General features: G+C 45.7%; 1 protein-coding gene and 2 pseudogenes across 3 annotated transcripts in view; all 3 read right to left on the bottom strand.

The window, feature by feature from the left end:
• Positions 1-12,760, bottom strand: part of ECHDC1 (ethylmalonyl-CoA decarboxylase 1) — an 84,320-nt gene that overhangs the window by 29,405 nt on the left and 42,155 nt on the right. The gene's annotated exons all lie outside the window — the stretch shown is intronic.
• On the bottom strand, positions 3,384-3,564 carry LOC138796087 (U2 spliceosomal RNA; annotated as a pseudogene).
• Positions 3,795-3,966, bottom strand: LOC138796161 (U2 spliceosomal RNA; annotated as a pseudogene).

The following is a 12,760-nucleotide window of genomic DNA, read 5'->3' as shown; positions in this document are numbered from 1 at the left end:
TAAAGTGATATATGATTTTCATTATAAGAAAGTTTTAAAACCTTGAATGATGTATAGTTTATACTTAGCTACGGTGGTTATTTTATGTATAATATGTGATGAAACAAGAGACAATTCAGTAAGATCCAAATATTATATTAGTAGTAAGCACCCACTTAATTCATATCAATTGAATCTGTGCCCACATCTGCCCTGCTCCTTGCAGTCTCTGTCAGCCCTTTTTCTCATCCTCTCCATTCCTTCTATAATCTGCCTGCACTTACACTCAGCCATTTACACTGCTGTATAGAACAGTTTCTGTCACTGTCCTCCTGCACAGCTCTGTGATTCTCACTTCCTGGTATCCACAAACTGTTGCTGTTTTTCAGGTTTATGCACTTACTATACATCATACTCCACATGCTGATTGCTATACTGTACAGTAACTTATAATGGGACATATGTAATGGGACTATAAGGGAATCCCATACTAAAGATTATGAAGCTTCACTGATTGCCTATGATAATTGAATCTAATGGTTACATTGTAGGTCACATGGTAGAGATTTTATTGCATTTATCTGTTGTGCTGTTTTTGGTTTATGTGTCAATCAACTTTTTGTTTTGCTTTTGCCATGAGATAAAGATTTGCTCACTGCTAAACTTTTCCTTTTCAAAACCTTTTTAAAGTTAGTTGTTGTGACTTTCCAATACCCACATGATGCCGAAGTGGAAGAGTCCTTGTGATAGAGTCAAGTCTGTTATATGCAGTGGATAGCTTATTGTCCGATCACTCAATGTCACAGGGAGACTGTAGGAGTGACAGGAGACTAGTTAGGTTAGAGACGGAGGATTATTCTACCTTTAAGGCCAGTCCTACGGTAAGGGACCTAGAGCAGGTTGGCTACATCTGTAGCCAAGATTAGAGATAAGCCTAGGGACAGGAGTGATAAGACAATAAGGTTTGGTTATTTTGATAAAATCCGGAGAGGTATTTGTCATATATATGTTAGTTTGGGTATTGATAATAGCTTTGATTGGTTTTGTTGTAACTAAGCTGTATTTTGATATATACTGTACACCCAACGTGCACATATCCACTTCTTTTTAGTCTTACACATTCTATTCCTTCCAATAGGTAGAAACATAGAAAACTGTTGTTACAAGCATCTGCTTCTCTTTTAAAAAAAAGTATTTCCTTGTGTTGTTTCTGGCCTTTCCCTAACTTACCTCTCTTGTTTGTGTTCAGTTTTTATTAACACGCTTTCCCTCTTTCTACTGGTTATACATACAACTAGCTTTATCTACCACCTGGTTACAGGGATGACCCATTCTAAGACTGTCAAAGACTGTTAGATCCTTTTAGACACAGAACTGCCGAGATGACACATTGTTTGGACAATTATCTAGTAAAGTTAAACCATTCTCCATGTTACAGACACTTCCAGGCACAACAACCCTCTGATATCTATCCATGAACCAACCACTAACGCCAACTGGATATTAAGCCCAATTCTCACTAACTTCTCTACAAAGTCTTTATCATAAAAACTGTATCAAGGGCTGGAGGTAAATCAGGGGTTGAAACTAACTTGATGCTTATAGGTATTTTTCCAGGAGAAAGAACAACGCATCTTCAAGGAACATCCAGATGTTGAAGTAGTAACTCCAACTATGTATGCTGAGTTCCCAGTCTCAGACGATTCCAAAGAAGCCAATGAACAAAGAAGATACGCGGCCACCCCCCATATCCTCAATATTAGACATATTAGAATTGGACTCTTATTTGTATAAGCCCCTTAAGATGTAGCCTATCTGCTAGAGATGGGATGTCCCCAAGCACGCACACACACACATATGCACACAGTGAAACAGACTGTTAGCCTTTTGACCTAGCAATAAAGGTCATCTGCTTATGTTAATGGCTTCAAAGGGGGTTACCTACAAGGGGAAACCGATCTCAATCTGGTGGAGTCTCCTACTCCCGTTCCCATCTCAGATTCCTTGTTAGTAGAGTGGTAGGAAGCTAATGACCATCTATGGACTGACCAATCAGAGTGTGACATGTATGTGTCTTGTGACTTGAAATCCCGCCTGTATTAAAGGGGTATTCCCCCCAAAATCTTTTTTGCTTTAATAAATTGCCCACCCATAGCTTTACATCTTTCCAATATACATTAATTATGGATTCTGCACAGTTTTGCTGTTATCTAGGTACACTCACTCTCTCTGGTCGCATGAAATCATCAAACCTCAGTCCAACCCGACACCGCTCCCTGCTCCTGGCCCCCACCCTCCGTGTCGGCGTCACGTGTACTCCGTCTCTTCAATGGGCCAGGTTAGCGATTATACCCTGCCCACTAAAGAGAGGGATGACAGTCTCCTCAGTTATGCTGCACTACCAGCACGAACACCTGCCCCATCTGACAGCACCGCCGCCCGCCCACACCAGTCCCCCGCCCTGGGGCATACATACTTTACCCTCCCGGTGATCGCCCCTGGTGTGAGCGGAAGGCACGGGTAACTCAGCCCTGTCCCGACCGACTCCCCTGATCCTGATATGCATCAGAAGCTCTGTGACCTGATATAGTGTGATAAGGATGGATAGCAGCTTGCTGGGACCTGTAGTTCTACACAATGAATCAGGTCACAGAACTTCTGTAGAACTACAGGTCCCAACAAGCTGCTATCTGTCCACATCATAATATATCAGATTTGGATGGATAGCAGCTTGCTGGGACCTGTAGTTCTAAAGAAGTTCTGTGACCTGATATATTGTGTAGAATTACAGGTCCCCGCAAGCTGCTATCGATTCACATCATAAGATATCAGGTCACAGAGCTTCTATAGAACTACAAGTCCCAACAAGCAGCACTGCATGCTGGGAAATGTAGTTTCCTGGCCGGCGCTATCTTGGATATAGGTGACTTTTAGAAAAACTTTCTGGGGAACAGCAGCAGCTAGAAAGATAGGAGACGGCTCGAAATACTCAGGGGGACTTGCTGAGTAAGACTAGCTAGTTTGGGTCATTTAATTTATTTAGCTCTTGGTGGGAATACTCCTTTAAAAGTTATATATATTCCTTGTGAAACCAAATAAAGGGTCGAGTGCGCACTCCTAAACTCAGCTGAGTGAGGAGGTTATACAGTGTTTTTGCCTGGTGTCATCTCCTCGTCGCTAGCACTCAGCTTACTTAATTTGGACAGGGATAGTCACTTGGGAATAAGGGAGATGAAAAGCAAATCACACTTTGTCATTAGCAATGCCAAGCCTTAAATCTTGGGGTGCAGCTGCACACCCCACTTGGGGGGTGTTTCTTGCAATGCCGTTTCGGGTGCAGCTGACTTTATTTGTAGGTGCGGCTGCGCACCCTTGAGGGGTTCTGTTTTTAGGCAACACATTTGGGGGGGTGCACCGAACCTTGAAGCACTGCAATACCAGGTCAATGCCTGGAGAGGACAGAGCAAGCTCTTTTACCATCTCCCTGTTTTAAAATCCATTCAATATATGGTCCCTAGATAGGGGACGTATCAGCTATTAAACTGATAACAGATTTATTTTATTTTATTATTATTGAGAGTCTGTCTCTGCCTGCCTCTCTCTGTCTGTCTCTGACATCACCAGCCTAGTTGTAAACAAATTTGTTGCCATGGCAACAGGCTGCCAGAGACAAACAAGTGTTTACCAAACAAACTTTTATTAGCAATGCCAAGCCTTACATCATGGGGTGCAGCTGCGCACCCCACTTGGGGGGTGTTTCTTGCAATACCGTTTCGGGTACAGCTGACTTTATCTGAAGGGGCTGCAACACATTTGGGGGGTGCACTGAACCTGGAAGCACTGCGATACCAGGTCAATGCCTGGAGAGGACAGAGCAAGCTCTTTTACCATCTCCCTGTTCTAAAAATCTATTCAATATATAGTCCCCCGATAGGGGACGTATCAGATATTAAATTGATAAGAACAGATTTTTTTTATTATTGAGAGTCTTTCTCTGTCTGCCTGCCTTCCTGTCTGTTGTCTTGCCTCGTTCTGTCTGCCTGCATCTGTCTGCCTCTCCATCCATCCATCCATCGCTCTATATGATTATCTATGTATCTAATCTATGTATGGATAGCTACACATTGATAACTATTTAATAAAGAAAAACTATAATGAATTCTCATCGGTGCAGCCCTATTAACAAAAGCATACACTGGTCCCCAAAGAATCCAAATTAAATGGTTAAAACGGCACCTACCTGCATCTGCCTTGCTGGCAAGCGACCAAGCAAGCAACCAACCAGCCTACCTGCTTGGTTGCCTGTCTGCAGATGAACTGCTAGCCTTTCCGTCAGCTGTATATGTCAGCACAGCCTTGATGACATCACCAGCCCTGCCCTGGCAGGCTAGTGGTAAACAACTTTGTTGCCATAACATCAGGCTGCCAGAGACAAACAAGTGTTTACCAAACAAACTTTTATTAGCAATGCCAAGCCTTAACCCCTTAACGACCGCAGGCGTAAATGTACGCCCCCACAAACCTGTGCCTTAACGCAAACGGGCGTACATTTACACCCGCGGTTTACCCGATCGCTGTGTGTGAACACACAGCGATCGGGTAATGATGGCTGCTGTAACATACAGCAGGCCATCGTAGCTTGTCGGCACGGGGGGTGGATGAAACCCCCCGTGCCGACGATCACTGTAATTGGCTGATTTATTCAAATCAGCCAACTACAGCGATTTTCAGGTTCCTGGGTCATTGGTGACCCGGGGCCCCGAAAATCAATGGTGATTGGTGCTGTCCGAGACAGCACCAATCACCATCAGTGTGTACAGTGGAGGAGGCCATGCTGCCATCCTCAAGATCGCCGCTATTGGCCGGCCAGCCCCGGGCGGCCAATAGTGGTGATCACAGTAAAAATAAATATTATTCCTTTTCTCTGCACCCCTCAGCTAGGTAGCTGAGAGGTGCAGAGAAGGTATGTGTGGTGTGCAGGCACCATACTCACTGGATCCCGGTGTCTGGACAGAAGATCTGCGGTCCCGTGGCGTCCACGGGGTTCTCCGTTGGCTCCCGTCGGTTTTCTTCGTCGATCTTTGGCCAGGTACCTTGTACTGCCCCCTAGCGGCTACACTACATTACATTTACATACCCCCCATATACCAATCACTGAATAAAAATGTCCCAGAGGGTGTTTTCGGCGGAGGAGGCATACTAGCTTATTGCCTCCGACACCGAAACAGCAAGTGAGGATGAATGGGGGGATCCTTCTTTCCTCCATTCATCCTCATCATCATTATCATCATCATCATCATCCAGTGATGATGACTATCGACCTAAGCGTCCAAGGAGGACGCCTCGGGCTGCCCGCCAGACACGTCATCCCATCCCGCCCCCTGCTCCCCAGACACGTCATCCCATCTCGCCCCCTGCTCCCCAGACACGTCATCCAATCCCGCCCCCTGCCCCCCAGACAGGTGACCCCATCCCGCCCCCTGCCCCCCAGACAGGTGACCCCATCCTGCCCCCCAGACAGGTGACCCCATCTGGACCCCAGACCCCCAAAATTATCAGCCCCGGATTCCTGGCAACGGCGGGAATCCAAATTATCCCCACAGGTCTCAGGTCTTTTCAAGCTCTATTTCTCTGATGACCTTGTAAATTTGATGGTGGCGCAAACAAATCTGTACGCGCATCAATTTATAGCCCAGAACCCCTCCTCTTCTTTTGCTAGGCCCATGGCGTGGACCCCTACTGATGCAGCCAAAATGACAAAAATTTGGGGGCTCCTGCTGCACATGGGCCTAGTAAAAAAAAACAACACAATTTGCCATTACTGGAGTGGGGATATTATATATAATACCCCACTTTACAGTATGACTATGGCACGGTTTCGATTTGAAGCTCTCCTAAAATTCTTGCATTATAACGACAATGCAAGTTGCCCCCCGCGAGATGATCCCTCATATGACCGTCTGTACAAAGTACAGATGGTCATAGAGCACTTCTCAGCCAAATTTACTGAGATGTATATCCCAGAGAAATACATCTCAGTAGATGAGTCCCTCCTGAGCTTCAAAGGAAGACTCCATTTCCGCCAGTACCTTCCCAATAAAAGATCGCGGTATGGCGTGAAACTATACAAACTCTGTGAGAGTACCTCAGGGTACACTTACAGATTTAGAGTATATGAGGGTAGGGACACCCAAATCCAGCCCCCAGAATGCCCCCCCATCCTCAAAGTTAGTGGGAAGATCGTTTGGGAACTGATGTTCCCACTGCTGGATAAAGGTTATCTCCTGTACGTTGATAACTTTTATAACAGCATCCCCCTGTTTCGGTCATTTGCTGCCCGAGCTACTGTAGCTTGCCGCACGATCCGAAAAAATCAAAGAGGCCTCCCAAGTCATCCGGTAAGACAATTGATGGCAAGGAGTGAGAGCAAGGGCCTATGCCTGTGACAATATGTTGTTGGTCAAATATAAGGACAAACGCGATGTCCTTATTTTGACCACAATGCACAGGAATAGCGCTGCCCCTGTCACTGTACGTGGTACCACAAACGTGGTGAACAAACCTGATTGTGTTCTAGACTACAATCAGTATATGGGAGGACTTGATCTCTCAGATCAAGTCCTCAAACCATATAACGCCACGAGAAAAACCAGAACGTGGTATAAAAAGGTGGCCGTATATCTGGTACAGACAGCGATGTACAACGCTTTTGTGCTGTACCGATGTGCCGGACACCCGGGGAAATTCCTTGAATTCCAGGAAGCAGTGATCAAAGCCCTGATATTCGGCAGCCAAGAAGAGGGCCCCAGCGCTTCTGGATATGAAGGACCCCGTATCGTACAGGGACAGCGTTTTCCAGGTGAAGTCCCGCACACTGGAAAAAAGGGGAGATCCCAAAAGAAGTGCAGAGTGTGCCACAAAAGGGGGATCAGGAAGGGCACCATTTACCAGTGTGACACCTGTCCTGATCACCCCGGCCTCTGCATAAAGGATTGCTTCAAGGCGTACCACACGTCATCGGAGTTCTACATTTTCTAAATTCTGTCCCTTTTTCCTATTTCAGGGGTCACGTTGATCGAGGGATTATTCTGATTGCCATTATGGAGTCAGGAAGGAATTTTCCCCCTGTGATGAGGCTACTGTTGTCTTCCTCTGGATCAACACAGGTTGAATTTGATGGACACCTGTCCTTTTCAACCTTATAAACTAATAATTGGCCTAATAACCCCAAATAAATTAAAATTGTCCCTTTTCCCCAACTAAATAGGCATGGCCCCCATTCCCATTAGAGGCTTGCCATGTTGCATTTACAAAGCTTCTGTGCTTCCAGGACAGTAGAGACCCCCCACAAGTGACCCCATTCTGGAAACTACACCCCATAAGGAATCTAATAAGGGGTGCAGCGGGGATATTGTATTTTTCATCTTCACAGCACATGTTCTACATATGTGCCCGTCACCAGTGGGGTCCATATGCTTACTGCACCCCTTGTTAGATTCCTTGAGGGGTGTAGTTTCCAGAATGGGGTCACTTGTGGGGGGTTCCCACTGTCCTGGCAGCACAGGAGCTTTGTTAATGTGACATGGCCTCCATCCTCCATTCCAGTCTCTAAATGGCGCTCTGTCCCTTTGGTGGCTTGCCCTGTGCCCATATGGCACATAATATCCACATGTGGGGTATTTCTTTACTCAACGGAAATTACCCTACACGTTTTGTGTATATTTTCTCTTTTAACCCCTTGTGGAAATGAAAAAAAAAATCAAGGCTAGACCAACATTTAGTGTAAATAAAAATTTAATATTTACACTAAATCATTGATCTAGTCTTTATTTTTTTTATTTTTACAAGGGGTTAAAAGATAAAAAAAGACACGAATTGTGTAGCGCATTTCCCCCAAGTACAGAAATACTCCACATGTGACAGAAAAAAAGGGAAATTTTGGCAGCACATCTATGACTCTGTTCACACTGCAGGTTGCACGCTGCTTGTGGCTTAAGTACAGTCAAAAAACAAAAGGTGCAACAGCAACCAACAGGTGTAAGGGCTTACCGTATATACTCCTCCCAGCGTACACACGGTAAACACCTACTCTGTAGATATTAAAAATTAAAATATAATTTTTTTTTGGGGGGGGGGGTGGCTACCTTCTGTTGGCCTGCACTCCACCCATGTCCCAAGGCTGCTATAAAAGAGATCATTTGGCTCCTATCTGCCCAGTTGTAGGCTAATTCAGCCCAGGAGAGGCCATTGCTAGTGTGAAAATGCTAGAGTAGGGTCCATGTTCGAGGACGCCTTAACGTTGGTGACATGGTACACTCTGTTTGATCAAATAGTTTGCTAAGATCCTCACTTTTCTATAAAAAAAAATAAATTATATTTTAATTTTTAATATCTATAGAGTAGATGTTTACCGTGTGTACGCTGGGAGGAGTATATACGGTAAGCCCTTACACCTGTTGGTTGCTGTTGCACCTTTTGTTTTTTGACTATACCCCACATGTGGACATAAAGCGCCATGCGGGTGCAGGGTAAGCCTCCAAAGAGAAGGAGTGCCATTTGGCTTGAATGGATGGTGAATGCCATGTCACATTTACAAAGGCCCTGTGTTGCCAAGACACTGGAAACCCCCCAAAAGTGACCCCATTCTGGAAACTGCACCCCTCAAGGAATCTAATAAGGGGTGCAGTGAGGATATGTACCCCTTGATGACAGGCATATTTGTGCTGTGAAAATGGAAAAACGAAATTTTTCACTTTCAAGTCACATTGTTCCACATTTGTGCCCGTCACCAGTGGGGTCCATATGCTCACTGCACCCCTTGTTAGATTCCTTGAGGGGTGTAGTTCCCAGAATGGTCACTTGTGGGGGTTTTCCACTGCCTTGGTTGTATGGCGGCTATGTAAATACAACATGGCCCTCGAAATTCATTCCAGCCAAATCCAGCCTCCAAAAGCCAAATGGCGCTCCTCCCCTTCTGAGACCCGTCTTGCGGCCGCATGGCGCTTCATGTCCACATGTGGGGTATTTCCGTACTCTGGACAAACTGCTCTACACGTTTTGTGTTTTTTTCTCTTTTAAACCCTTGTGAAACTGAAAAATTCACGGCTGGGCCAATGTTTAAGTGTAAAAAAATTTATTTTTACACAACATTATTGATCTAGTCTTGACATTTCTCATTTGCACAAGGGGTTAAAAGAGAAGAAACAAAACAAAACATGTAGAGAAATTTCCCCTGAGTACGGAAATACCCCACATGTGGACTTAAGGTGCTATGCGGCCGCAAGACGGGCCTCCGAAGGGAAGGAGCGCCATTTCGCTTTTTGGGGCTGGATTTGGCTGGAATGGATTTCGAGGGGCCATGTTGCATTTAAAAACTCCCTGTGTTGCCAAGCCAGTGAAACCCCCCACAAGTTACCCCATTATGGAAACTACACCCCAGAAGGAATGTAACAAGGGGTGTAGTGAACATATGGACCCCACTGGTGACACAAATGTGGAACAATGTGGCGTGAAAATAAAATATTAAATTTTGACGAGTTGGTAATACTGCAGGTTACAGCTCTAGTGCTATATTGAAAATCATCCTGTACCTGGGTTTTTGACTTTTCTCCATAGAGACGGGTCAACATCTAAATTTAGACTTATCAGTCCATATGCTCACTGCACCCCTTGTTAGATTCCTTGAGGGGTGTAGTTTCCAGAATGGGGTCACTTGTGGGGGGTTTCCAGTGTTTTGGCAGCACGAGGGCTCTGTAAATGCGACATGGCCCTTGAAATCCATTCCAGTGAAATCCAGCTTCCAAAAGCCAGTTGGCGCTCCTTCCCTTTGGAGGCTCGTCCTGTGCTCGCTTGGCCCTTTATGTCTACATGTGGGGTATTTCTGTACTCGGAAGAAACTGTACTACACGTTTTGTGTTTTTTTTTCCCTTTTATCCCTTTTAAGAAAAATTGTAGGCTAGAACAACGTTTTAGTGTAAAAAAAAAATTTTTCTTTTTTCATGCCACATTGTTCTGAAAATCTGTGAAGCACCTGTGGGGTCTAGATGGTCAGCGCACCCCTTGTTACATTCCTCCAGGGGTGTAGTTTTCTAAATGGTGTCTCTTTAGGGGTGTTTTCTGTGTTTTGGCACCCCAGAGCCTCTGCCAACCTGAAGTGGTACAGTCAAAAATGACCAAATATAACAGAGGCATTGAAATTCACTAGGCGCTCCTTTCTATCTGAGGCTTGTGGTTGTGTCAAATAGCGCAATATGGCCACATACAGGGTATTTCTATAAACTGCAGAAACGGGGCAATCAATATTGGGGTGCATTTCTCTGGTAATACGTTTATAATTATGAAAAATATTGGATTACAATAAAATCGCTGCACAGAAAATTAAAATTTTCAAATTATTTCTGTGACTTTCTGAGAGTTTAGGGGGTGCAGTTTCTGAAATAGGGTGCTTTGTTTGGCTTTCTAACATACAGTCCCCTCAAATACACTTTAAGGCTATGTTCACACTACGTAAAAGTACGGCCGTTGGTGCTGATGGCAACAACGGCCGTACTTTTACCGCGGTGGAACAATGCCTGTTGTTCTATGGGATCCCGGCCGGAGCGTACACACATCGTGTGCGCTCTGGCCGGGATCCCATATGCCGCCGCAAACAACTGACAGAAAAGACAGCAGAAAGACCTGTCAGTTCACACAGTGAAGCGAGCGGCTCCGGCCGCTTGCTTCACTGTGGGCTATGGGAAGCTCTGATGCGGGCGCGCGCTGATGCGCCCGCATCAGAGCTCTGCGGCCAGAAGGATCATCTGGCCGGTACTTAAGTACCAGCCGAGATGATCTGGCCAGAGACCGGCCGTTCCGTGACCCAGCCGGGGTCACGGAACGGCCGGTCTCTTACGTAGTGTGAACATAGCCTAAACCTGAACAGGTCCCTAAAAAAATCTGATTTTGAAATTTTTTTTTTTTTAATAAATTGTTTATTTATAGATTTTCCAATACAACAGTAGAATGACAGATATACAGTAATAACAGAGATCGGTCAGTCGTAGATTCAGATTACAGGAAATAACAAAGGCATGAGGGCCCTTCGAGTTCCGACCCATACTTCAAGGACAGTACAGGAGCTACATAAGCAATCTCTAATTATACACATTCCATGTGAGGGCACTATACGGTCAATCTGATCCATTGTAACCAGTAAGAACTTATAAACCGATCAATCAAGCAACTAAAAATGTCAATCACAAAGACTAAGACATCAAACAAAGGACAAGACAAAAGACGTGACTCAAGGCTACATAGACACATCAAGGGAAGGGGGGGGGGCAGTGGTAGAGATCACGGGGGCCCGACCTCAAGCAGTGAACTGTTCATAGTAAGAGTCCCATAAGTCCCAGATCTGTTGGAAATGTTCGATCTTCCCCTCCGCCGAGGCGGACAACCGCTCATTTCTGCGCACATCTTGGATTCTATTGATCAGTTCTACCGCCGATGGGATGAGGGGTTGCTTCCAGTATTTAGTTAGTAAACATTTTGCTGCCATCAACATGTGCAGCAGCAGCCTGGCCGACCTCTTACCCATAGCTTTGGGGGGAACATTAAGGATGTAGGTCATGGGGTCTAAGGGGATATCTCGGTGGAGGACCGTGGCCAATAAACCACAGATCCCTGACCAGTAGGGCTTTAACTTAATATGGGGCTTTAACTAAATATGGGGCAAGGTGCCTTCTGCTGAGTTACATCGCCAGCAGGTCGACGGGGTGGTGGGGAACATCCGGTGGAGAAGGTCAGGAGTGTGATACCAGTGAAATAGAATTTTGTATTGATTTTCACGGTAGGTTACACATGAGGAGGATTTGGCTGCCTGAGACCATATTATTTCCCAAAGGGGGCGAGAGATAGGTCTGTTGAGGTAGGCTTCCCATTTAGCCATGTACGGGTGGGTTTGGGCAGGATCCTCGGGGTAGGAGTTGAGGATCGCGTAGATAGAGGATATTAGTCCTCTAGTGGACGAGGAGCTCTTGCAAAGAAGTTCGAACATGGTAGGCTTGGGAAATGGTCGGAGGGTCGTGATCACAGAGGCAAAAAGAGAGATTTGCTCGTGAAAAGCAGCCGCACGGAGTGGTAGGTTAAATCTGTCCCGAAGGGTCTGAAACGGTAGGACTTTTCTTGTGAATGGGCATGTGACGTCAGCAAAGTGAAAAAGGCGGGAGGATTGCCAGGGCCACATGGTATCCCGATCATAGCTCCCCTGAATCAGGTCAGTGTAGAGGAATGGGGTGAGGAGGGAGGGGTTAGACTTTAGGGAGTACAGAGTGTTAGTCGCCATCCACACCGACCTGGTGTGTTTCATCGGCCCCAGGAGCCAGGATATTGTGCCCGAGTATTCGGGGGACCAAATCAATTCACTGGGGTGGATAGGCGCCATCCATAACTTCTCTATCTCAGTCCACTTATTATAGGCCTGAAGAGAAGTCCAAGAAGGAATCCTCCGCAGGTGGGCTGCCAAGTAATATTTATGGACGTCAGGGAAGGATAGCCCTCCACGGGACTTCCCGGCACATAGTACATGTTTTGAGATCCGATGTCGCCCTCCACCCCAGACGAATTGCAGAAGCGAGCCCTGGAACTTCCGCAGGGCAGAGCTCGTGATGGGGATTGGAAGCGTTTCAAGTAGATAAAGGAAACGGGGCAAAACATTCATTTTTACTGACGCGATTTTACCTATGAGAGATAGAGGTAATTTAGACCATTTGGTGAGCTGTTGAGATACGTCACGAAAGAAAGT

This window comes from Dendropsophus ebraccatus, chromosome 6 (genome assembly GCF_027789765.1).
Source record: "Dendropsophus ebraccatus isolate aDenEbr1 chromosome 6, aDenEbr1.pat, whole genome shotgun sequence".
Taxonomy (NCBI): Eukaryota; Metazoa; Chordata; class Amphibia; order Anura; family Hylidae; genus Dendropsophus; species Dendropsophus ebraccatus.
This window is presented reverse-complemented; position numbering and strand designations above follow the sequence as displayed.